The sequence below is a fragment of the Thermobia domestica genome, chromosome 12 (assembly GCF_964235325.1).
Source record: "Thermobia domestica chromosome 12, izTheDome1.hap1.1, whole genome shotgun sequence".
Taxonomy (NCBI): Eukaryota; Metazoa; Arthropoda; class Insecta; order Zygentoma; family Lepismatidae; genus Thermobia; species Thermobia domestica.
Window position 1 is genome coordinate 83228255 of NC_137465.1, and position 23355 is coordinate 83251609.

General features: G+C 36.7%; 1 protein-coding gene across 6 annotated transcripts in view; it reads right to left on the reverse strand.

Moving 5' to 3' along the window:
• The window catches only part of LOC145666536 (zwei Ig domain protein zig-8-like), a 1346876-nt gene extending 1340996 nt beyond the window's left edge, over positions 1-5880 (reverse strand). For all 6 annotated transcript variants that reach the window (XR_014127771.1, XM_081733847.1, XM_081733844.1 and 3 more), the window contains exon 1: positions 5438-5880. The gene's annotated coding sequence lies outside the window, so the exon portion shown is untranslated. The remainder of the gene's footprint in view (positions 1-5437) is intronic.
• Positions 5881-23355: the final 17475 nt, after the last annotated feature.

The window sequence follows — 23355 nt, forward strand, 5'->3', positions numbered from 1 at the left end:
TTACTTTATATTAGCAAAATTAGACTTTTCCCTTCTTTTCAAACAAGAGCAAAGGTGGATCTGACCTATTCCCTACATCTTATCTTATGTCTCTCTGCATAAAACTATTGGGACATCTGAGAAGGCTGTATGATTGTTACTTGATTATATATATTTAAAAGCTTACACAGAATTAACTGAGCTCATCTTCCAGTCATAATTGCAAATCAGTATGAAGAGTCTGTATCTCCGCACGGGATGAGAACACACTGAAGGGCAAAGGCACAATGAAGGGGGAAATATGCACTTGCAAAATCAATATTCACAGCTTATTTAAAGTATTATTCAATATTATAGTAAAAATTGTTTTCTTTTAGTATGTCCTCTGTATATGAAAGTACGTCCTATTTAACATCACGGTAGACTTTTTTTTTTCGGATTTCCTTGCAATATAAAACATGATATCTTGAAATTTTGTGACGTTTCCTCAGTTATCTTTCCCACATGGTGATGCTTCCATATTAGCATTTTAATCTTAAAGATATCACTTGAAATTCTTGACAATGTGCATTATGCGTACATTGTTAAATCATCTCAAGTACAATAGCCACCACAGAACTATACTTTTAATTGTTTAAAGCTTTCATCAGAATTCTTGGTTTGCTGCATTTTGAATTCCCGCTTCACCTTAATGTAAGGAACAGCTAAGTAGACAGTAGGCACGATGGAACAAAATCCAAATAGAACTATATGTACTTTATTTCCTTTCCATAACTCAACCTTCATAGGTATGATCATCTATTTGTCGCTGATGTGATATATTTACATTTTTGATTTTGTCTTTTAGATAAGCAAAAACAAGGGGAAAGGAAAACACTTGCTGCTTGCAACAGGGCTCCTTTGTTTAAAACAAAATATTTAAAACAAATGATAAAACTTGTTTTAAACAATTGATTTTGAAATGAAATGAAATTTTGAGTTTTACGTCCCACGGTTATGCCGGGTAGACTAAAGGAGGCGGTGATTATGAGAAATGAATGAAATGGTGGAATGAAGAAAGTGGGAGGAAACGGGAGAACCCCGAGGAAACCCACGCACACAGTTCACCACAAAGTTCACTTGGCGGGAGCAGGGATTGAATCCGCAACCCCATGCACCGTGAACGTTCTACCACGGAGCCACCGCGGCTTGTTTAAAACTAATTATATACATTTTAAACGTGTTGTTTTAAACACGTGTATTTTAAGGCTTGTTTTAACGTATGTTTATATTTATTTTATTTTATTTTTGTAAAATAATCTGCCAGAGAAAAAAAATGTCAAAAAGTGCTCCCCATTCAGAAGGCTATTTTCTTTCCATGTGAATATATTGATTTCTCGTGGCTACAGCAAGTCAATGTGATGATCCGTAACTCATTTTGTCTCTTCCCCCCCCCCTTGTTTTTAGCGTTCATTGTACTGTTTAAATGTTTTGCGAGAAAGTGTCGTAGTTGAAGGTTGGGCTACTTGTAGAACTGATATTAAAGAATAAATAAAAGAATTATCATAGAAAGAAGTTTTTGTGTTGTATTCAGAAAACAAAGGGTTCTTTGCTAAATTTCGGTTCTGAAATTAAAATATCGCCGGCATCCGTCGGTACAATATATGTTGGTTCTCAGTCTCTATACAACTTGGAACCGTTTAATATGAGTTTTACGGAAATCAAAAAATACATCATTTGGAGCAAATTTTTAAAAGGAACGGAAACTCCATCAGAGAAGAAACCCATACGAACTCCTTGCAAAACGTGTAAGAAAGAAATGGTTAGTTTGCTTCAAAGAATAAAGAATCATTATGAAAAATCCAATGCTGTGAAGACACTGGAAACCTATACAGATGGTAGAAGTGTTGATCTGAAAATTGTTTCTCATGGTTCTAACTTCAGTGACGTGGTTGAAATGCAACCTGGAAATTCCGGTAAGAATTAATTTTATACCACCAATTCCTTTTCATCATATGAAGATTTTATTTTGTCCCCCTCCCCCACCTTCGTTGTAAATTTCCTTAAAACCTTTACACCCTGACACAGCTTGTATTGAAGGGGTCAGGCGAGAAAGCGCAAGGTATGGCAGTCAACCGCGTAACTATCCTTAAAGCGTGATACTGTTACATCATTGCCGAACGTCAATGAGGTTCCTGGGTCAATGACGACTTGATCTACATTTGTTTATCTGTCTAACACTCATGTCCAAAATGATTGTCGCATACCTGTAACTGCCTTATTGTAAGAATATAATACGATAATGATTTTGCAGGGTACTTTTAATATTGATACTATGTGTATAATTGGAAAATTTATATTTGTGGTAAATTTCATAGGAAAAGAATTATAAATACGAAAATTAGAAGGAGTAAAACAAAATGTTGCTAAATGGACAAGAAAGTTTCATTTTCATTTTATTGTTATTATTTTCTGCTCTTTCGACATGAAATTTTCCACATACACAGTGTCTTTGACGATTACACACATACTAACATTATAAGAAATACCGGGCGAATTCGTTATCAAATTATATTCCTACAACAACATATTTATAGATATGCCACAATAATTTTGGACATGAGTGTGCCACGCCACAGGATGCAATTCTCGGTCTTTAACATTAAATTTTGGGTGTAGAGGCACGAGACGTCCGGAATTTGCTGAGTAGATTTTGACTGCGTTCCGATTTAAAGTATCAAAATTAGTGGTTCGGATCCGATTTTGAACAATAAGCCGTCTCATAAAGCTTTGCTACTGATGCAAAAGTGTAATCAATCAAATCAAACAAATTAATTTTATGCGTTTCGAACACACGCGAGTTGCAAGGTCAATCTACTAGCTTTTTTAAAAAATATGTTAAGATATGGGGCGTTCAGAGCACAAGGGATCCATTTCTAAAAAGGTTCATTTTCGCTCAGCAAACGTAGTATTCTTGTAGCCAAGAGTCCGAAATAAATAAAACAAAAACCACATGAAAGAGTGTGTGCTAGAGTTTCATAGGACAACCACTAGACACGGGCGTGGGTGAAACGGGGGAACATTATGGCTAATTTCCTCCGTCCCTGCACATAAATCGAAGATATTAACAGTATATTGTGTACGCTGCAGCGTGGGAAAGGTTAACAAGTCAAGTTCCGAATACTCAGTGATGCATAATATCGTTAAATAAATACAGAGTGGAAATTTCCATCCAAGATAGTTCTTATAAAAGTCACTGGTAAGAGGGTTTAATAAAAACAAGATCGTGATATGAAATAAGTTGAGAATTATTGATCTATACTGAAATATTGTGTACCCAACACAGTGTCGCGTTAAGCAGAATAAAAAGCAAAAAGTCTTAACAAATAGATTATTACACGAGTTTGAAATATATGTTTAAGATCGTTTTAAACTGTTCAAAATATTTAAAACATATTCTTTCTGTGTGTTTTAGAACATGTTTAAACATTTTGAACATCTTTTTCATGTTTTAGCACGTTTTGTTCCTTTTTTTGTTAAAAAAAAAACTTCTTTTTTCAACCCTGGCTCGCAATATTGTAGTAAAAGGAACTGTAATACCATACATTTCGACTCGAGATGTGTGTCTAATTTTGAGCAATATTCACATTAGTGGTTTAGCTTGAGATGTAATTAGCAATGCGAGAATACACTATTTGAAAGTTGGTGTTTAAAATAAGGCTTTTTGCATCCTTAAAAAAAAAAAAAAAAAAAAAAAAAAAAACGCAGCATGAGTAAGCTACTGATACTATTTTGTCCTAGCACCGTGTTCACTGAGAAACATATTACCTGTGTAACATAAAAATCATACGGAATGATTATCTTTTAACTTCTAAACTGTGCTTTGCATAAGTGTCGGAAGAACTTTATCGAATGATTATGTCCGCTTGCGCGTATCAGGGCAAAAGTGATGAGAGATATCGGGATGCGGTTTGAAATTGAAATGAAATTTTTGAGTTTTACTTCCCACGGTTATGCTAAAGGAAACGGTGACGATGAGAGATGAATGAAATGGTGGAATGAAGAAAGTGGGAGGAAACGGGAGAACCCCGAGAAAACCCACGCATACGGTGTTTGCCCACCAAAAAGTTCACTTGGCGGGAGCAGGGTTTGAACGCGGGACCCCAAGCACCAGAGGTGAACGCTCTACCACTGAGCCACCACGACTTGTTTAAAACAAATTATATACATTCAACATTTATCACCATAAAACAAAAGGAGTAAGAGATAGTGACTGGTCTATGATTTTTGACTTGGATTCAGCGTTCGTGGAACAGCTTCTACCTTATTGTTCTGTTGTAATCAGTTGTTATAGATGTACTACTTCGAGTTTAAATTGGTATAGTTTGGAAATCTAGCGTAGATTCATACTGTGAAACGAAACTCACTTGCTATTATTAGAAAAGCCAAAGAAGAGTGTGTAATATGAATTTAAGGTTCTTAGCCATTCTGCATAAGACCGACGAAACAATATCTATTAATGACTAGCAGCGTTCACCCCGCTTCGCTGCGGTCACCCCGGAACGCAATAAACTTTGTTACTTAGATAATTTTTACTTTTTCGCTTTCAAATTGCAGTAAATGTTAACATTATAGCGCCTGTCATTTATGTTAACCCGCCGAGTGACCCGCTTCGCTGCGGTCACCCCGGAACGCAATAAACTTTGTTACTTAGATAATTTTTACTTTTTCGCTTTCAAATTGCAGTAAATGTTAACATTATAGCGCCTGTCATTTATGTTAACCCGCCGAGTGACACGGTCATGCGGGTTGCATATAAATACGTTTATTTTTATACCTATGATGAACTAACAAAGGATTTGTACGCTATGGACACTTGAATGGTCAATTATCTCAAGACACTGGTAATTAAAAATTAAAGTGATATGATAAAAACCATCTAGGGTCCAAATCCTAATAACCCCCCAAAAATGAAAGAAATTGGTTCAGCCGTATTAGCGTGATGAGCGGACAAAGGATTTGTACGTTCTCTTTTATATATATAGATAGATAGATAGTTTAACATAGCAAAAGGTACTTATTATTCCAGTAAGCAATGTACTTACAACCTAGGACTAATTTTATCGATATATATATATATATATATATATATATATATATATATATATATATATATATATATATATATATATATATATATATATATATATATATATATATGCCAGCATTGTGGGTACATTTTCTGTAGTTTTGACATTATTATTTTAAAAAATTGTAATTAATCATTAATAATACATCTCAAACTTTTCACATTCTTTGTGATATTTTATAAGTGTCTTTCCATATTAGCAAGCAGGAACAAAGTCTGTTACATTTTATGTATATCAATCAAATTCTATCAATTAATTAAAAGTACTCTTTTTCTTGTTTTCATCAAGCTGGGTTAGTTTTGAAATGCATAGTTTATATTGGTACTTACCAGCACTGATTTATATGTATATATATATAGCTAGTCTCGTATCCTGCTTCCAGGTAAATCATACTTTCACTAAGGACACAATAACATAAAGCCATTTGCTGTTAGGTTACGTTAACTCACTACATATTCCTTTAATGTTAAAACACGGAATTGGGAAGAAAACACTTTCGTTTAAACGATGATTAACTCATTTTTCTTTCTTATCGAACAATCTAAATGGAAAATATTGGAACTTGGTGGGAAACGTTTTATAGAAGTATTTTTTCAAATTAATGTTTCACAAAATGAATTTTATACTTCAATCAAAACGGAACACAACCAACAACCATTTTATTAGAAAAAACTAGATAACCTTAAAAACTGCTCGGAAGTTCTCACTTCTCGATCAATGTTTATATATCGCCAGGTTGTTTCAGGGTAAGCCCTAGCACGGTATGGCATCAAGCTGGCCTGGGCGGGGTGCTTACGAGCGTATACGATTTGCCACGAGTATATCCGAAGTTCTCCCAGCACAACCCGCCCATGTTTTGAGGACGGCAGCAGAAATTCTCTCCCTTACTTTCTCTCTCTCTTACATAGACACATATATACTTATATGTATCTCTCTCTCTCTCTCTCTCTCTATATATATATATATATATATATATATATATATATATATCGTGATTAAAAGAAGCTATGTGGAGCATAGGTGTCTAGCTAACTGTGTGGACAGGTAGCTGGCTTTAAAAATTTTTGATCGATTCCTGAATGTGGTAATGACCAAACACTCATCTTTGCTTTGAATCCCTTAATCACATTAAAAAAAGAAGAAGAAGCAATCAAAAATCTTTTGAGGAAAAACACGAATAATTTGTGAAGTTTTCAACTGCTTTCATTCTTTTTAACGAACATCGTTTCTTCAGCTTTCTTCCTAGCCAAACGATGTAAGAAATTGTTAATATTTTCTCCACGTTGACTTTACTAAGAATCTAAAAGAAATGTGTATCTTCATCTAAAGAGTTTGGCAGAGAAGTTCAGCACAACAGGGTGTTAACTTCTGATTAACTTGAGTCTGAAATCATCTAGGTCAACGTTTCTCAACCTGGGGGTCGCAAAGATAAGCGAAAAAGATAAATATAATCAGAATCTTATACGGAACATATTTTTAATATTATTTTGAGTTTTGATCTGATAGACATATTTTCATACATACTGTTAATAAAATAGGTCTACTAAACATTTTCAAAAGGTGCAGAATTGTTTAAAAATCAATTTAAACTAAAGAGATACAATATGATACTGAGAGCAACATATTGAAATACATTTTAACTTGGAAGCTAAAGAGATACCTAAGCATGATGTATTTTGCTAGTGCCAAACAACCAAAATTAGAAATCACTCCAACATTAAGGGAGTTACGAAGTTTTAAAATTTTCAAACGTCCTCCATTTTGAAAGAGTATGACAGATCGGATTCGATGTAATATGAATGAACTCACCAAACTCGATTTTAATCCATTCGCCTTTAGGGAAGTTACTGTATCCACTACATACAAAAAATGGATTCTATAGGGATGCGCACGAGACAAGATTTGAGTCTGTCTCGTCTCTAAAATGTGCTGTAAAAGTGATGTCTCGACTCGAAAAATATATATTTTTCTATTAGAAGAGCTGTGTCTCGACTCGAATTTTGTCTGTGAACTTTTTGGTGGACAAACACCGTGTGCGTGGCTTTTCTCGGGGCTCTCCCGTTTCCTCCCACTTTGTTCATTCCACCATTTCATTCATTACTCATCATCACCGTCTCCTTTAGCTTAACTGGCATAGCCGTGGGACGTAAAACTCAAAGATTTCATTTTCTTTTCATTTTTTTTTCGAATTTTGTCTGGGAAATTCTGTCTCGACTCGACTCGAGAGCATCCATAGGGTTCTACTACTAGAGAAATAGATGGATATCGTGAGATCTCCGCAATAGGTATATTAAAAATCCAACACAAGCTTATTACCAACTTAAGGGGGTCGCTGCCAAGAGGATATGATAAAATGGGGGTCGTGATAGTAATACAATACAATAATAATAAAGTAAAGAAAAGTAGTACAATAATAACTTTTCCGGTAAGTACTTTAGCTTCCAGGTTAATTAATAAGAAAAAAAAACAACTGGTTCCTTCATTTTCTAGCTCATCTAATCATTACGGAATTCATTGAATTACAATTGAAACTTTACGTAACTCGTAATTTATAAGTTACGTCGAAATTATTTCAATATTAATCAGAGGTGTCCACAAAGGGGTGCTATGACGCAAACTGCGTCATTGAAATATTGGGGGGGGGGTAAAAATCTATATAAATATGTTTGAGGGGGTGTAAAAATTAATCGAAAAGATTTTTTTCATGGAAGAACACCTACGGATAGACAATTGAAGGGGGTGCGTCATGGACATGAGGGGGGTTGGCACCACTGTATTAATCATTCTTCAATGCTTGTTTAATACGAATAAATTGTTTCTAATAAATCAATTAACGAAATTTATGATGCATCGTATTATGCTTATACGATTTAAATGTTCGATTTTACTCGCACGTTCCCCTCGAACAGGACCAATGGATCATTTCGGTTACACATATGCCTTTACGAATTCCGTGAAATATACTGAGATAGGCAATCTGTCAGAAAGTCGGCAGAGAGCTGTTAAATGAGTAACAGAACATGTGTTTGAGCCTTTCCGAAAATCCCCTTCAAAGCGGAAAAAGTGGTTTTTCTATGATATTCGGATTTCCAGTTGTTTTGTAGAGAATGTGATACTGTGGGTATTTCCTTAAGTTAGAGGTGTAAAAGGGTTATATATATTAGGAGACTCGTAATTGGATGCATTCCTTGCAAGGGGATATACTACAAGTACTTTGGAACATTTCACCTATATGAACCGGGGGTCGCAAATCAATAGTTTCTCGGTAATTTGCACATTTGTAAATTCTTTGAAGTTTGCGGCTAACCAGAGGTGCGCGGGAATGGTTTATTCTGACCCAGTTCCACATATCGTAGAGCGATGAAATTCACATGCGTAAACTTGTATACCTATGTAGGTCAGGTTTAATGTGCAGCTCGTAACTCTGCGCCGTTGCTGTGTTGTAGGTCCGAACGTGTAATGGTTCCAAATCCATTACTCCACCTCAGAAAGCAGCGTGACAACATCGGAGAAGTACTTGCCGCTAGGAAATGACTGCATGCTTGGGAAAGGGAGAAATGAAGGTGGTGTGAGGTCAAGTGAAAACGCGAACTATGACGGATTTCATATCCAGGGTCGTGTATCTGTCCAACATTCGAACAGTGAATGGGTGCGTTCTTTTCCAGGTGGTGGACACCTTTTGTCAGCATGCATGCTCTGGGATTTCACATAATTCCACAACGCACGCAGCAGTGAGGAATAGTATATCCTAGTAATTGTAATACCCTTTGCCTGGAAAGCAAGTAATAATACCCATACTGATCCCAACTAAAATGATCATCACTTCGGTCGCTCAGTGTTGAACACAGACTTCCTTTGGTGGTGGTACGTCGGCACGCTGTTATTGGTTTGACTACGGTTCCCTAGTTTTCTTCACTACCACTAGGCGAAGACAAGAATAGTACCTTCTAGAAGGCTAGGTCAGTTCCTTCTCAAATCCTAGATCCCATCTAAAAGACCGTTGTAACCCCGGCGTTGGAGCTCCGAACCCTTCGTTGAGTTACTACCTTGCATAAATAAATAAATAAACATCCATCGAATACCTAGCTTTCATAACACACACACAAAAAAAAAAAAAAAAAAATATGACAATTGCCATACAAATTACTTTTGCTACAATGACAACCTAATGTTATAAGCTTTCTACAAAGTTAAAAATGTAAACCTTGGAAAACCATAACAAAATAACACATTTAGGACTGTAGCACTAGCAAAAGCTTGTGAAAAATAGAAGCAGAGCGTGGCATGCTGAATAAAAGGTGTCCACTTCCTAGAAAACAACGCACCTGTTCACTGCTCGAATGTTCGCCAGAAGGTGCACGACCCCACGTATGAAATCCGTCATAGTTCGAGTTCTCTCTTGACCGTATGCTATCTTCATTCCACCTCTTTCCAACCATTCAGTCATTTCCTAGCGGCAAGTACTTCTGCAATGTTATCACGCTGCTTTCTGAGGTGGAGTAATGGATTTTCATGTTCGGACCTACAACAGCAACGATGCAGAGTCACGAACTGTATATTACCACATGGCCTACGTAGGTATGCGGAACTACACATGTAAAATTTCATTGCTCTACAATATGTGGAAGTGGGTCAGGGTGAAACTTGCTCGTGCACCTCTGCTTAGCCGGCAAATTTCACACAAATCACACGTGCAAATTACTCACAAACTATTGATTTCCGACACCAGGTACGTATAGGTGAAAATTTTCCAAAGTACTTGTAAAATATCCCCATGCAAGGAATGCATCGAATTACCGCCCTATATATACATAGGCGCAGATCCAAGGGGGGCTAAAGGGGCGATAGCCACCCTTGACGCTCAGGTATACAATGGATAAAATTGGCTTCAATCCTGCTTTACACTGCATAAAGCGGCAAACTATGGTTTAGCCCCCTCCCTTGATCATATTCTAATATCCGCCACTGTATATATATTTCTCTTTCAGTAGCAAGGCTATATGAGTCGGGACCTACTGATTAACGTGGAATCCGAAGCACATAAGCTCCAGCGCGTCTCCCACGCCAAAGGCGCATACGCCAACCGCTTAGCCACGAGGGAGCGCTAGATAGATATATTTATATACACTCCGAAATAATATTAATATAATGAAATTCCACATGTTGATGAATCTTTGACCACCCAAGGATCTTATGAATTTAAGTTTATCTAATTGGATATCGTTAGAGAGAGGATATCGTTCACGCAGTAATTACTGAAACAATTAAATGATATTTGACATTGTTAAATTAACATTGATCTTAGGCCTTCCAAGAATCTTATGATATTAAATTGATTAAACTGCATATTCTAAGGGGTATCAGGGGCTATTCATGATAAAAATTGACCCTGATGGGTGACATGTAAAAATAATCGATATTAAAATTCAATCTGTAGTTTTGGTAGTGACATGAGTAATGATACACCCAATGATATTGAAGTCCCAATTCATTCCCAATCTGCGTGGGAATGAGAACAGGAGGAAATCAAAATGTCCAAAATGGCCATGGTTGGTCAGCTGGTTTGTGAATCGATATGGACAACACACCCAAGGCTTTTCCTTACTCTGAATTCTTTATTTTCAAATTGCATAAACTTTAGTCTTTCCCTGCATGTCACCTGGCCTTGACAGGAGCAATGCCGGATGCGTTTCTCTTCGTTATTTTGTTCATTCATATCTCTATTTTCAAACTGCATAAACCCTATTTCTCCCGTGCGTGTCAGCTGTTCGTGCAATCGATACAGGCGGCAAATGAAGGTGTTGCTCCTTGTTATTCATTTCACTGACTTTTTTAATTTTATTTTACTTTCAAACATTTCGCATAAACTCTCCTTGTGCAAACAGAGGACATCTCAGAAGATCTAATAAAAAATGATTAAATCACAAGAAAACTGTTGAGCTATATGAAATAAACAATTGACTATAGCTGTGAACTACGTCCAATTGGCCATTTATCATGTTCCTTGACTAAAATGTATATCCTAAAACGGAAAGGAGGGGGCTCTAATTTTGCGAAAAATTTAATATTTCAGTTCGGTACATGAAACTTTGGGAAACATGTTACACCGTTTCTTAAATGTCCGTTTTAAGGGGCATTTTCAATATACATAATATGATATGTAAGAACTATCACGGCCAATTTCTCCTTAGGCTGCTACATACAATTTCATTATTTTATATATAAGATTGATTAATTGGTTGATTGATATAGATATAGATATACGTGGTGTGATTGGCATCGGCGCCAACCTGTCTTCGACGTTGCGGGGGAGGTGTAAGATCATTTCAATTATCTCTCTCTTTTTAAGCCATGTTCAAAATATTTATGAGCTGGAAAAACAATGCTGTGGAACATCAGACGAGCAGATTCTCTTCAACATTGGGAAGCGGGCAGATTTGAGAATCAGTTTGGGAAGGGGATGGGTTGAGATGAGAATCATATTACAGGAGATGAATCTGATTTATATTATATATTATACAGCAAGGGATATCGATTTTCTCTCACATTCCTTGGTGGCAGTCGGACAAAAATCATCACATTTTCCCCAAAAACGCATTCCAATTCGGATTATTGGGGGACACAGTCCTGTCATTTACAAGATTGGACGGGACATTAGTAGTTTGCTTTAGAATAGTTCACAGCAAAGGATGCAGACAATTGCAGAATCTGTTCTAATGGGTTTTGAATTGTTAACAAACTAGAAAGTGTGTGACGTTAATTACATGTGAAAGTTGGTCTGAGTGTTTTCCTGGAAAATTCAATGACATTTTGTGAGAAGTTATTAATCTTTGGTGTGTCCACACACGAGCATGGCCCCGAATATCCTCCATGGATGTCCTATAGCCTCTGAAGAGTGCGCCTGTAGCGTGCATTGCCCCTGTATTGCTCATGATTCCATCAAATGGTTTTGGGTCTTCAAATGCTTCCTGGGTTCCCATGGACCTCCTACAGCCCTTGTATTGCTCAGGACCTTTAAGATGGTTGTAAAAAGAGTGCTCCTGTGTAGGGACCATTGCCACCGGGATTCCAGGGGTCTCGTATAGTTCCTGCCTCCTGAACACTATGTGTCTTTTTCCCGTATTATTTACAATAATACTCGCTCTTAACCTATTTGCTCTCTTTCGTATTATTTCTTAAATCGATAATTTCCTTTGGAAACTCGTTGTTAATAATCCAAAAGGGACCTCTAACAGGAATCGAACCTGGGACTTCCACGCCAAAGGCGTGCACACCAAGAGAATATGGGAGACCCCTAACATGAATCGAATCCGGGATTTCAATGCCAAAGGCGTGCACACCAAAAGAATATGGATGGGAGGCACCTAAGACAAACCGAACCCGGGACCTTCTATGTGAAAGCTCTGCACACTAACATTTTATTTGTTGCTTCTTGTATTATTTACAATAATAAACGCTGTTCAATGAAATTCCATAAAGAGAGGAGGAGGAACATTCTGAGCAGGAGCGGAGTAACATATTGTGAGGTGGATCTTATTTGAAGGGGGAGGGTTAATATCTTTATTTACTCATTTATTTATTCTTTTAATACCTCATATGTATAACATACTCGAACGTTGTGTAAGCGTAGTAAAATGTGTGAACGTACTAAAATTTTATTCTTTTGCTTCGATAAGCTCATTAGAACAACGATGTTGTGAACGTACTAAAATTTTATTGGTTCATTTGCTCTTTGCAAATTCAGAACACAGAGGCATGGCATGATGCGGACTACTCTTCAGATAGATCCCTCCTCACTGAAGTCTGGATAGTAACTATACGTGCATCAGGAAGCTGGCGGTTCTGTGCGCGTGACGTGGCAGCCATGCGTGACATTACAGAGGCATTGAGCTCTGATGCCTGAACCATCGCGCTTGCATTGGTGGCACCTTTCCCATCTTTCTTAACGGTTACGATGATTGCATGTGAATGACCTGTGAAGTTGGAGAAAGTAACTTTGTGATGACAGATTTGCTGTTCATGTAGACTTCCCTTCTGTATGAATAAGCTGAAGTATGTGTGACCGAAGAAGGAATACTCGGAATTCAGGGCATGAGTGATTGAACTACGTGATCAACTTTCGTATTGTTGCAGAGATGGTGATTACTTGAAAAAGCAGATGAAAACCAATGATTTGAGAACACACGAAGAAAACATTGATACTATCAGCAGAATTTTAACAGCTATACAGTAGAATGTAATTTTATCATACAAACCGTATATGCAGTATACATGGAAAACGACTCCAACTCATATATACAATAACCGAAGACTCATTTCGTAATATTTGAAATTGTCTATGCATAGAAAATTTTAAGCAATCCCAGATGAAAATAAAAGATTGAGAAAACAATTTAATGACTACACAAAGCCCTGATTTATATCACTATTGGAATATGAAATATAGTTTCGATCATCTAAATAACACCTTGAAGGCGCCACCAACGCAAGCGCGAGGGTTCAGACAAGATCTAAAAATGCAATGTCCCAATGTCGTTAAAAGTTTGATGCCCTCCCAATGTCTAATAAAGTATATATAAAATCCCCCTGATCCATATCCCTCATCCTTACACCTGATATTATGGTGTGCATACATCTTTTGTCTGGTGATTTTTTGCGAATCATTATTTTCGAACTTTGTCTTATCTTCGTCTTGGAAGACATATGTAAGTTCTTTTCTTTCTTTTTTATGCTTTGTTCTATACTGTTCCTTTTGTATATGAAAAAGAATTAGGACTTAGTTTAGGCTGCTGAAAAAATGGTAAGGTGGGAATGCGGAAGGAAACGGGAGAACTCGAGACACGCCACGGACACAATTATTATTTATATTATAAACATTGTTAAGAGGAACTTGTTTCGAAATAATAATGTTATTAGTTGATAATAAGGTACTATCTTTGAAAATGAAAGAAAACGGGAGAACCTTGGGGAAAATATAGTCACAAGCATACTCTGTACTATAAAGCTAAGTTCTTTTAGTTGTTGAACTACGTTTGTGAAAAGATGATGAGATATTTTACAATGCTTCAGAAAATGAATGACAAGAAAGTGGAAGGAAACGGATGAACTACGAGAAAATCCATAGCCAAAATCAACTTACGGTAGAAGCCTACATTGTTGAGTTAAGTTTGTGAAATGATGGTTTATTTTACAGTCTTTAAAAAATGAATAAATGATCGGAGGTAATTGGAGTTGCCTTGGGAAGACCTACAGTGAAAATCATGGGAACAGTATAACCTAACTTGTTAATTTTTTTGTGAAAAGATGATTGGGTATTTTACAGTACTTGAGAAAGTGATATACTAAAGAAAAGCGGGAGGAAAATGGGAGAAATCCGGGAAAACCCAGAGACATACACTTATTGTATGGTATAAAGGTAGTTAGAGGAAATTGTTTCGGCGTTATAAATATTTTTCGCATGAAAAAGTAATGGTTAGAATTTAAGAACGAACAATTTATTGTTCAATACTAAAGCTACATGGGACGTGGACCTACACTTTTTTATACTAGTTAAATTTTAGTTGTTACATTGCTAACCCCATGGGGAATTAGTCGATGACAAAGAGTTGGGCCACCGGCATGCATACCAGCCCAGCGGTAGGGAGTCGGAAGAGAGTTCGAGGTACACTTTCTGTTTCTCGATACCGACTCGGCAAAAAGGCAGCAATTAGCGGCGGGACCTCCCCTTTCCCAACGGTTCACAACCCATTCCCGACGGTACGTCGGCAAAGGCACTACGTTTTCCAACCCTTTGCCATCGACAAAGTAATGCTCCTATCCACCGTCGGTGCCACCGTGAATTAGCGGTCTTGCCACTCGTATCCCAACTGAAAAACTACAGTCAAAACTACCGATATCCGCCGAAGACACCGCCGCGTGCCGCAGTCTTCCCTATCGTCTCCAACCTCAAAACCACAGTTGGATCACCCTCCATTCACTGACTTCACCGCCGCTTGCCGCTGCCGTCTCTATCGTCTGCCACCTCGAAACCACCGTTAGATCATCCTTGATCCACTGATTTCGCCGCTGCTTGCCGCCGTCCTCCCTACAGTCTGTCACCAAAAACTCACCGCTGGATCACTCTCGATTTACTGGTATTGCCACCGCTTGCCGACGTCGTCCCTCCGGCCTCCCACCTGAAACCCACCGTTGGGTCACTCTCGATCCACTGGTATTGTCGCCGCTTGCCGTCGTCGTCCCTACTGCTTGCCAACCCAAAGAAAGAAGTGGCCTACCTATAAGGTGAACAGGTGCAAGCAGTTGAAAGGACTATTTGTGGAGGATATATTTTGAGTCGGGAAGGCTACTATTTTCAGTTTTTTTGGTTGGCAAAGAAAAGGCAAGACGGAAACAAAAGCAGTGTAGAAAGACAAGACACACAAATACATACAATCGTCTTCAAAAGTGTGTGCCAAAAGCCATGAATAATATTGCAAAATGCAACTGAAACAGTGACAAATTAAATTAAAGTCATCACCAGGGGGCCCGAAGAAAATTTTCTAGAGGGGGCCATCTCCGTGATTGTTATATTAATCTAGTATTTCTGGTATTTAATATACGTGGTTTGCTATATTACGTATATATTTTCGTGAGCCGGAGGGGGGCACAAGCCCCATCCCCCTTCGGGTACCCATGGTCACCACGATCTTCATATATGTTTATAAGAGAATGTTTATACTTTTGAACATGACTGTACATACAAATGAATGAGAATGCCTTTCAGCATTCCTGTATGCAAAGGAAAACAATTTTGAATAAGAATCAAATGTACAAGTATGAAGAAAGGAAAATACAGATCATCTTGCAAACCCTTGTTACTTTTAATGTAAAAAGTATTTAAAATGTAAATGAAATATCAATGTATATAGAAAATAAAATATTTATACATTTACATAAAGGTACAAGCAGTGAGACGTTAATGTCCCCTGTCTATCTGTATCACGATTACGAAACTTTAAAAAATGGAAATGGAATAGAAATATAAATATAAACGAAAATAAAATTTAAACAAAAGAAAAATATTGAAAATATTATAGTTACTGAAGTACATATGTTAAAGTGCATGGGGAATTGACAATATGCAAATAAACTTTTTTTAACATATAAAACTATCATATGAAAGCAGAAGGCACTGCTTTATTGAGTGCATTGCAGTTACTAGGTACATATGTTACAATGCACGTGAAAGTGAAATGATGCAAATTAGAAATTTATTATAAACATTTAAATAATATATTGAAGGAAAGGGCACTGCTTTATTGAATTTCATGCAGGGAATGCATGTTGGTGGGTTGCAGAACAGTCCCACCAACAGAGAAACACAGAGAATCAGAGAAAACATGAACAAACAATTTAACATTTTGCACCAATAAGAGACTAGGAAAATACAAAAGTGCACGCCAGCTTTGATATTTTCACCAAACATAGCGCTTTATTTTGGCGAATGCAGGTAATTTGTCACATACAGCACTACGAAAAGCACATATGTATCACTAAAAGTGAAGGTTATATTTCCACACTATATAATTCCACTTCACTATCTATGTAAGAAGTTTGTAAGAACTCTTCTTCAACGTTATCAAAAATACCAACATGAAAGCAATATGAAAAATGAACAATCTAAAAAAGATTATTTCTAATAAAAACGTCTGTTGCTGTGTTTCCTTGTCAATGAAATCACAGGTGTAACTCCTGTAAACGATTGACTTAATTCATGTTCTATAAGTCAAAATAACTCACTTTTACGAAGAAATATCATGAAAACCGTTCTATATATCCGTGACATTTTGTATGAAGTTTCCTCACCACCTTCATGTGCTCCTTTTTTGTCTTCCACTTCATTCTTCTGCTCCTGTTGATCTATGGGGTTTGGATATGGAAAATCTCCCTGGGTGTCATCTCCTAAGGCTGAGGCTTTCGAATTAAACGATAACCTGGCAAGAGTGGCAGCTGCAAGCAAGAAAAAAACATGTTAATTAGTTACCTATCGATGTACCACATGGAAGACAAAATATCTGCACAAAGAAATACACACTGAGATACACATACCTACATATATTCACATGCCTCAGGTTAGAAATGTGAAAAGTATGCATACTGGGAATAATCAAAATACACATATGAATACATAAGCCTAGAATACCAGGGAAATAGGAAAATCATATCCTTTAAAATCCTTACTCCATTCAATGTGTTACTGTCAGCGAAATTACGAATGAAGTACTTTTATAGTGAAGAACTTAGGGACCAAGGAGCCCAATAAAAACTTAAATTGACCGTGTCAAAGTACATATAGAAGAAAGAACCAAATGCATCCATAAATTATTAAAGTAAATGGAGAAACAAAAATGAAATGAAGTGACAGATTTCAGTTTTATGCCCACGTTATTTCATGTAGGCTAAAGGAGACGATGATAGCCATAATGAGAAATGAATGAAACGTTGGAATGAAAAACGTGGGAGAAAACGGGAGGGCCTCGAGGAAAGCCACGCACACGGTGTTTGTCCACCACCAAATTCACTTTGTGCAAGCTGGGATCGAACCACGCACCAAATGTACCAAAGCTGAATGCTCTACCACTGAGCCATTGTGGCTCTAAGCCCCTGACATAGGGTAACAGTTATTATCAGAGTTACTACAAAATATCAGGAAAAAACACCTCCAAATATGATATTTTCAATCTAAAGTGAAGTATTTTTTAAAAATCGGATAAGCCTTTGGGCTGTACACTCTTATGCGCCCAACGTTAAATGAACATGCATCGTTGCTATTTACCTGGACCCACAACACAAATAAATGAAGTTACTCTCTTTTACGCTAACATGTCGATGGCCAACTCCCATTTCAATCAGTAATTTCATTCACTTATGTTGCGGGTCCACGTAAATTGCAACGTCGCATTTCCATTTAACATTGGGCGCATAAATAGTGTACAGCCTAAACGGCTCATCCGATATAAAAAATCCTTCATTTTAGATTGAAAACATCCTATTTGGATATCCTTTTTCCTCTTACATTTTGTTCTAACTATGATAATAACAGTTACCCTATATCAGTGGACTTTTGAGACATCCTGTATAAGAAGAGCTCGAGGCAACAAGTGGACAAGTCACAAAATGTAATTTTACAGCGGAGAGGTTTTTCAGCATTTAAAATATGTCCGTTATATTGCCTCCTTCCTAGTGCGATACTTCTTTTTTCTATGTGTGACATACATGGGATCACAAAGAATGAATTTGTACAAGAATTGCGGACATACAAGCAATGTTCTATTAAAAGAAACATAAGAATTTTCACAAAACAGTGACTTCTTCACCTTTTACCCTGAGTTTTCCTCTTACAGTGATTTATTTGCAGGGGGAAAGGCAAGAAGCTTTTACTGCACTAGCCCTAGTTTAATTACTGTTTCCCAGAATGGGAAGAATTTTATCCACTCCTGTAACAATTGTATATGAAACAAAGGCTAGCATCCATAAGGTACATTTTAAACAAGAAGGTAGAGACATCAAAAAAATTATGAATAGCACTCAAAAGCATCACAGAAAGCAAAAGATAATTACATAAGACACCATTGATTGTTTATTACATGCTGCTACCTTTTTCTTTCTGTAATGTTACCTATGCTGCCTTCTAGTGTATGCAGTGCTTTACGCTGCTATATTTTGTTTCATGCAATGCTTTATGGAGTAACATCGATTACCTTATTTTATTATAATAGCTATATCAGAAACTGCTTACATATTAAAGTGGACCTCAATAGAAACACAACCAACAATAAAAACTAATAGTACGAAATAGTTTACTTTTCCAAAGAATTTTGCTACCTTTTGCTTTACTGTTACAAAGTATCTTGTGAAAATATCCGTGTAACATTATTTACACTACGTATTATGCTATGTACGAAGCTACATATGTATAAAGATGAAAATGCATCCATGTTTATGAAGTCAAGCTATTATTTATATGTGAAGGTTGTTCCTTATCTCTCTCACGCCGTTTTTCTCTTGCACCTAAACGATCGTAGCTTTCTTTAAGCCATCTAAGGGTCGTATCCTAGACCTCATTTTCTGACCATCTATCGTCCCAAAATTAGCCATATACCGCGTCTGGAAAGATAGGAAAAGCATGTGTTCAGTAATGAAGAGAGGCACAAATTTACGTGAATAACAACTATACCTCAAAAAGATATCACTACCGTAAAATGACACTTCGACAAAAAAAAAAAAAAAAAAAAAAAGCAAAATGTATTTATGTTAAATGTATGTTTACGATAAATAGAGATATTGGAAATATCGAAGTACAGAATAATGCATAAATGTATTATGAACCAAATATGTAAAAGAAAGAGACAGTACAGGTGAAATGAAAGGTCGAAAAAACTTAATGTAACATCAGGAAATACAGCACAAAGAAGACAGTGAAGCACTTTGTAGGAAATGTTTCAGAACTTCCAGTGAGAGAGAACAACAAATTTTGAAATTTTAGTTGATGGTGTGAAGTTTCGATGGTCAATTAAGGGTGACATCGACATTGTTAATGAAACTACTGGTGAAACTATTACTTGAGCTATACTTGAACGAAGGAAAGCACTGCTCTTTGGCAGTTTTGGTTGTTATCTACTTAAGAAACAATAAGCTACGAAACTGAAAGATACCCATAAATTCAGTTACAGGCTGATGTTCTTGTTATTAGAGGTACATGTCAATGTTTAAATAAAATTTAGAAAAAGGTATTAGAAATCATTTGCATTTTAAAAGATAACATTTCATCATTTCTTTATACTCTCATCATTAATACAGAAAAAAATTATTCCAATCAGATTATATTTAGTGCCATTTAATCCACCCTACTACTACAATTTACTGTTCACAGTGACCCCTACTTCTGTTATTTCTTGTGTTACAAATTCCAAGGTAGGAAATAGAAAGTGGTTCAATATGGGGAACGCAAAACATCTTTAAAATGTGAGGATTAAAAATTGAAGAAAGTCTTAATAACACATGTGGCATGAAGTAAAAAGACATCGTATGTTAAATGTAAGTCACTTACATAAAACAAATTACGCTATGTGCACTTACGTTTGTGATCGTTAGTACTGTGCTTTTGGGACAAAGCAAAGAACATGACTAAGGTCATCAGCGAGGGATATACTCGAATACTGCCCCATCCCCAAAATGGACATTTCATGTAAAGTCATTTCGCACGTACAGTGATGAGACTAGGTGTTAACTACAAATCGCTACAGTGCAGCACACATTTATGTAGCTTAAGTCAATGATTAACTCTACTTGCGACATACACACGTACATGGTGCAAGCAATGACAACTTACTGTATATCGCGCCATTTAATTTGGTGCTTTGAAATCCAAATTTGTTGTTCGCGCCACTGCAGTTGATATCTTGGCCTAACTCATGTATCATTAGTTTTGCTAATACATTGCGAGTGCAGGACTTCACGTCCTTTCCACCCACTGTGGTTAAGAAGGAAACCTAGTGAAATGAATAAAACAAACGTGAGGAGTAGAAGATAATGTAAGGATGGATTCATAGCATTGGAATACAAACTACAAAATGCAAACGTTTGCTATTTCCTTAGCAAAGAGCAAATTGATACTTTAAGATTAAATAGTGAACATAAATTATTTTTAAATACAACTAGAACTTCCGCCAACTGAGGAGCGTCAGCATAAGGTGAATATTGTATTTTTTTTTACTTTTACTTTAATTAGCTGGTATAGTTGAGATTTTGACACTAAATAGCAAACACAATTCATTTTCAACTAGAACTTGTTATTGCTTGCATCTAATTAGGGAATATCAGCAAAAATGCAGAATTTTATATTCAAATTTATAGCACATTCCGAAATGCAATTCAAATCGAGAAAAAGTTAACAACATTACGGGACATTTGAATATATGTACACATTATCAGGTAATGGATCATCTCAAGTAACGTTATTCCTAAGAGTACTCTTTAGAAATTCACTTAAAGTATACGTAACAAATAGGCGAATATACTCACCAATCTCTTTCTCGAGGTTTCGTCTGCACGATGGGAGTCCAAGTATTTGAAATCTTTTAAGTAATTAACAGGAAGATGTGAAAGAGAAGCGGGCAATCTCTCCCTATGCAGCTTCCTCTCATCAAGTGCAAGCAGAATGGTGTAAGACTTGTCCACCAGTGTCTTCAGGTCATCTATCCTCTTCAGTACGTTTTCAATATCAGCCTTTGTTTTAAAATTAGGGAATGCCTTCTGACTTATTTCTATTTCATATACTTTGTCCTTGACTGTCACTCTGAACGTATAACTGCTTAAAGATGTCACCGGTGGGAAGCCAGGAGCATATCGTGCCTGAGCAGAAAGACGCTCGCTTCTAAATTTCCTGGGGTTAACTCTGGGTTTTCGAAGTGGAAGAGGTGAAAGGGGAAAATTTGGGACTGCCAAATATTAGGTTGTATTAGGGTCACGTAGCATGTCCTCTTACAAAGGGAAAACGTCCAAAAAAACTGAAATTAAATATTTTAAAGTGGACATGGAAAAAAATTACAAACACCTAAAATCGCGTAAAGAGCTATGAGAAGTGGGACTGTGTTTCTTTCATTTATAAGTTTCAGCGTACATTTTTCGAGAAAGAAAATTCTGGCAAAGTTGAGCAAAATACAAAGAAACTAGTAGTAGCCATCAAAGATGGACCAAAAGCATATAGAATGAGCATGTAGGTATTGCTTTCAATGCCTGACACAATTTGCATTATAGCTTAGTTGATGTAACATTTGCAGCTATATGTTTCACAGGAACCATCTACTTAGTTCTTTAAATACAAAACTCGTTTTCTTACATTCTCTGCTTATGTGTGTATGCAAAATGCCATAAACAATTAAAAAAGTGTATTCTCAAAAGGAATCGCAACTACCTGTTTTTTGATATTTAGAATTCAAATTTTTCCACAGAGTAATTTTTCTTATAAAGGTTATGGTGGTGAGAAACAACAGTAAAAACAGCGTAGAAATCGAATCGGGATATGAGGTACCACTATGGAACTTTATCCTAAATGACCAATCAAACCATTACTATGAAAACATAATAAGGTCACTCCAGTCATCATAGGACATGTGTGATGAAAAAAAAACTATACTTACTACAGTATGTTATGCTGCTTACACGCTCATTTCCATGTGTTTTCAGTGCATTCATTGCAAAAGTAAAAGGTAGCATCCCTGTCGAACATTACATGAACACATTTCCTTAAATGGTTAAACCTGGTTCAAAGAAATTAAGTCACTATTATGTGTTATTGGTTCATCATGAAAAAAAGTAACTTGTACCCAAAAAACGTGGCTACAGTCACAATATTTTGAACCCCGCCAAAAAACAATAATATTCAAAGCATATTTAGAAAATGCTGAGGAACCACAATGGAAGTTAAATCATTCAATAACAAACTCAAATTTGATTTCCCCCACTCCAGAGTTGAGTGTGGGTGCCCTAGTGACCATCCGATCTTAGAAAACGCCAAGTGAACTTTGTGGTGGACAAACACCGTGTGCGTGGGTTTCCTCGGGGTTCTCCCGTTTCCTCCCACTTTCTTCATTTCACCATTTCATTCATTTCTCATCACCGTCTCCTTTAGTCTAGTCAGCATAACAGTGAGACATAAAACCCAACAATTTCATTTCACTTTCATAATCTTAGAAAAATTCTACCTTTTTCTTCATTATTTTTTCAATCAGTGAATGAAAAGCAGAATAATAGGGCCTAATGTCACCCGAATCAAGGGACATACCTCATGTTTTTTTTTTAAAAGGAGCAAGAACACACCATTAAGAACTTCAAAGGAGTATTGGCAGTGTTGTTAGCAGCTTGGGTACACAAACTTAACTTTCAGTCAACCTGCTGTAAACAGCTGAACAACGAAGCTGCTTTATTTCACAAAAAAAATCAAGCTCTGTATACAAAGAAAACTATAACATTTTCCGTTAAGGGTTTGGCTCTTGGGTCTACCCTAGAAGTTGATCGATTGAAATCAAACTTGCAGAATTCATAGGTCCTCGCTTTTCCATTAAAACGCGGAACTTGAACACACAACGGGGAGACGGGAGCATAACTAACTAACTCTATGGCCTATGGAACACGGAGGTTCAATGCCGCGTTCACAAAAGCTCTCCACTGACTTCTATCCTTAGCCAATTGGATCTAGTTTCTACTT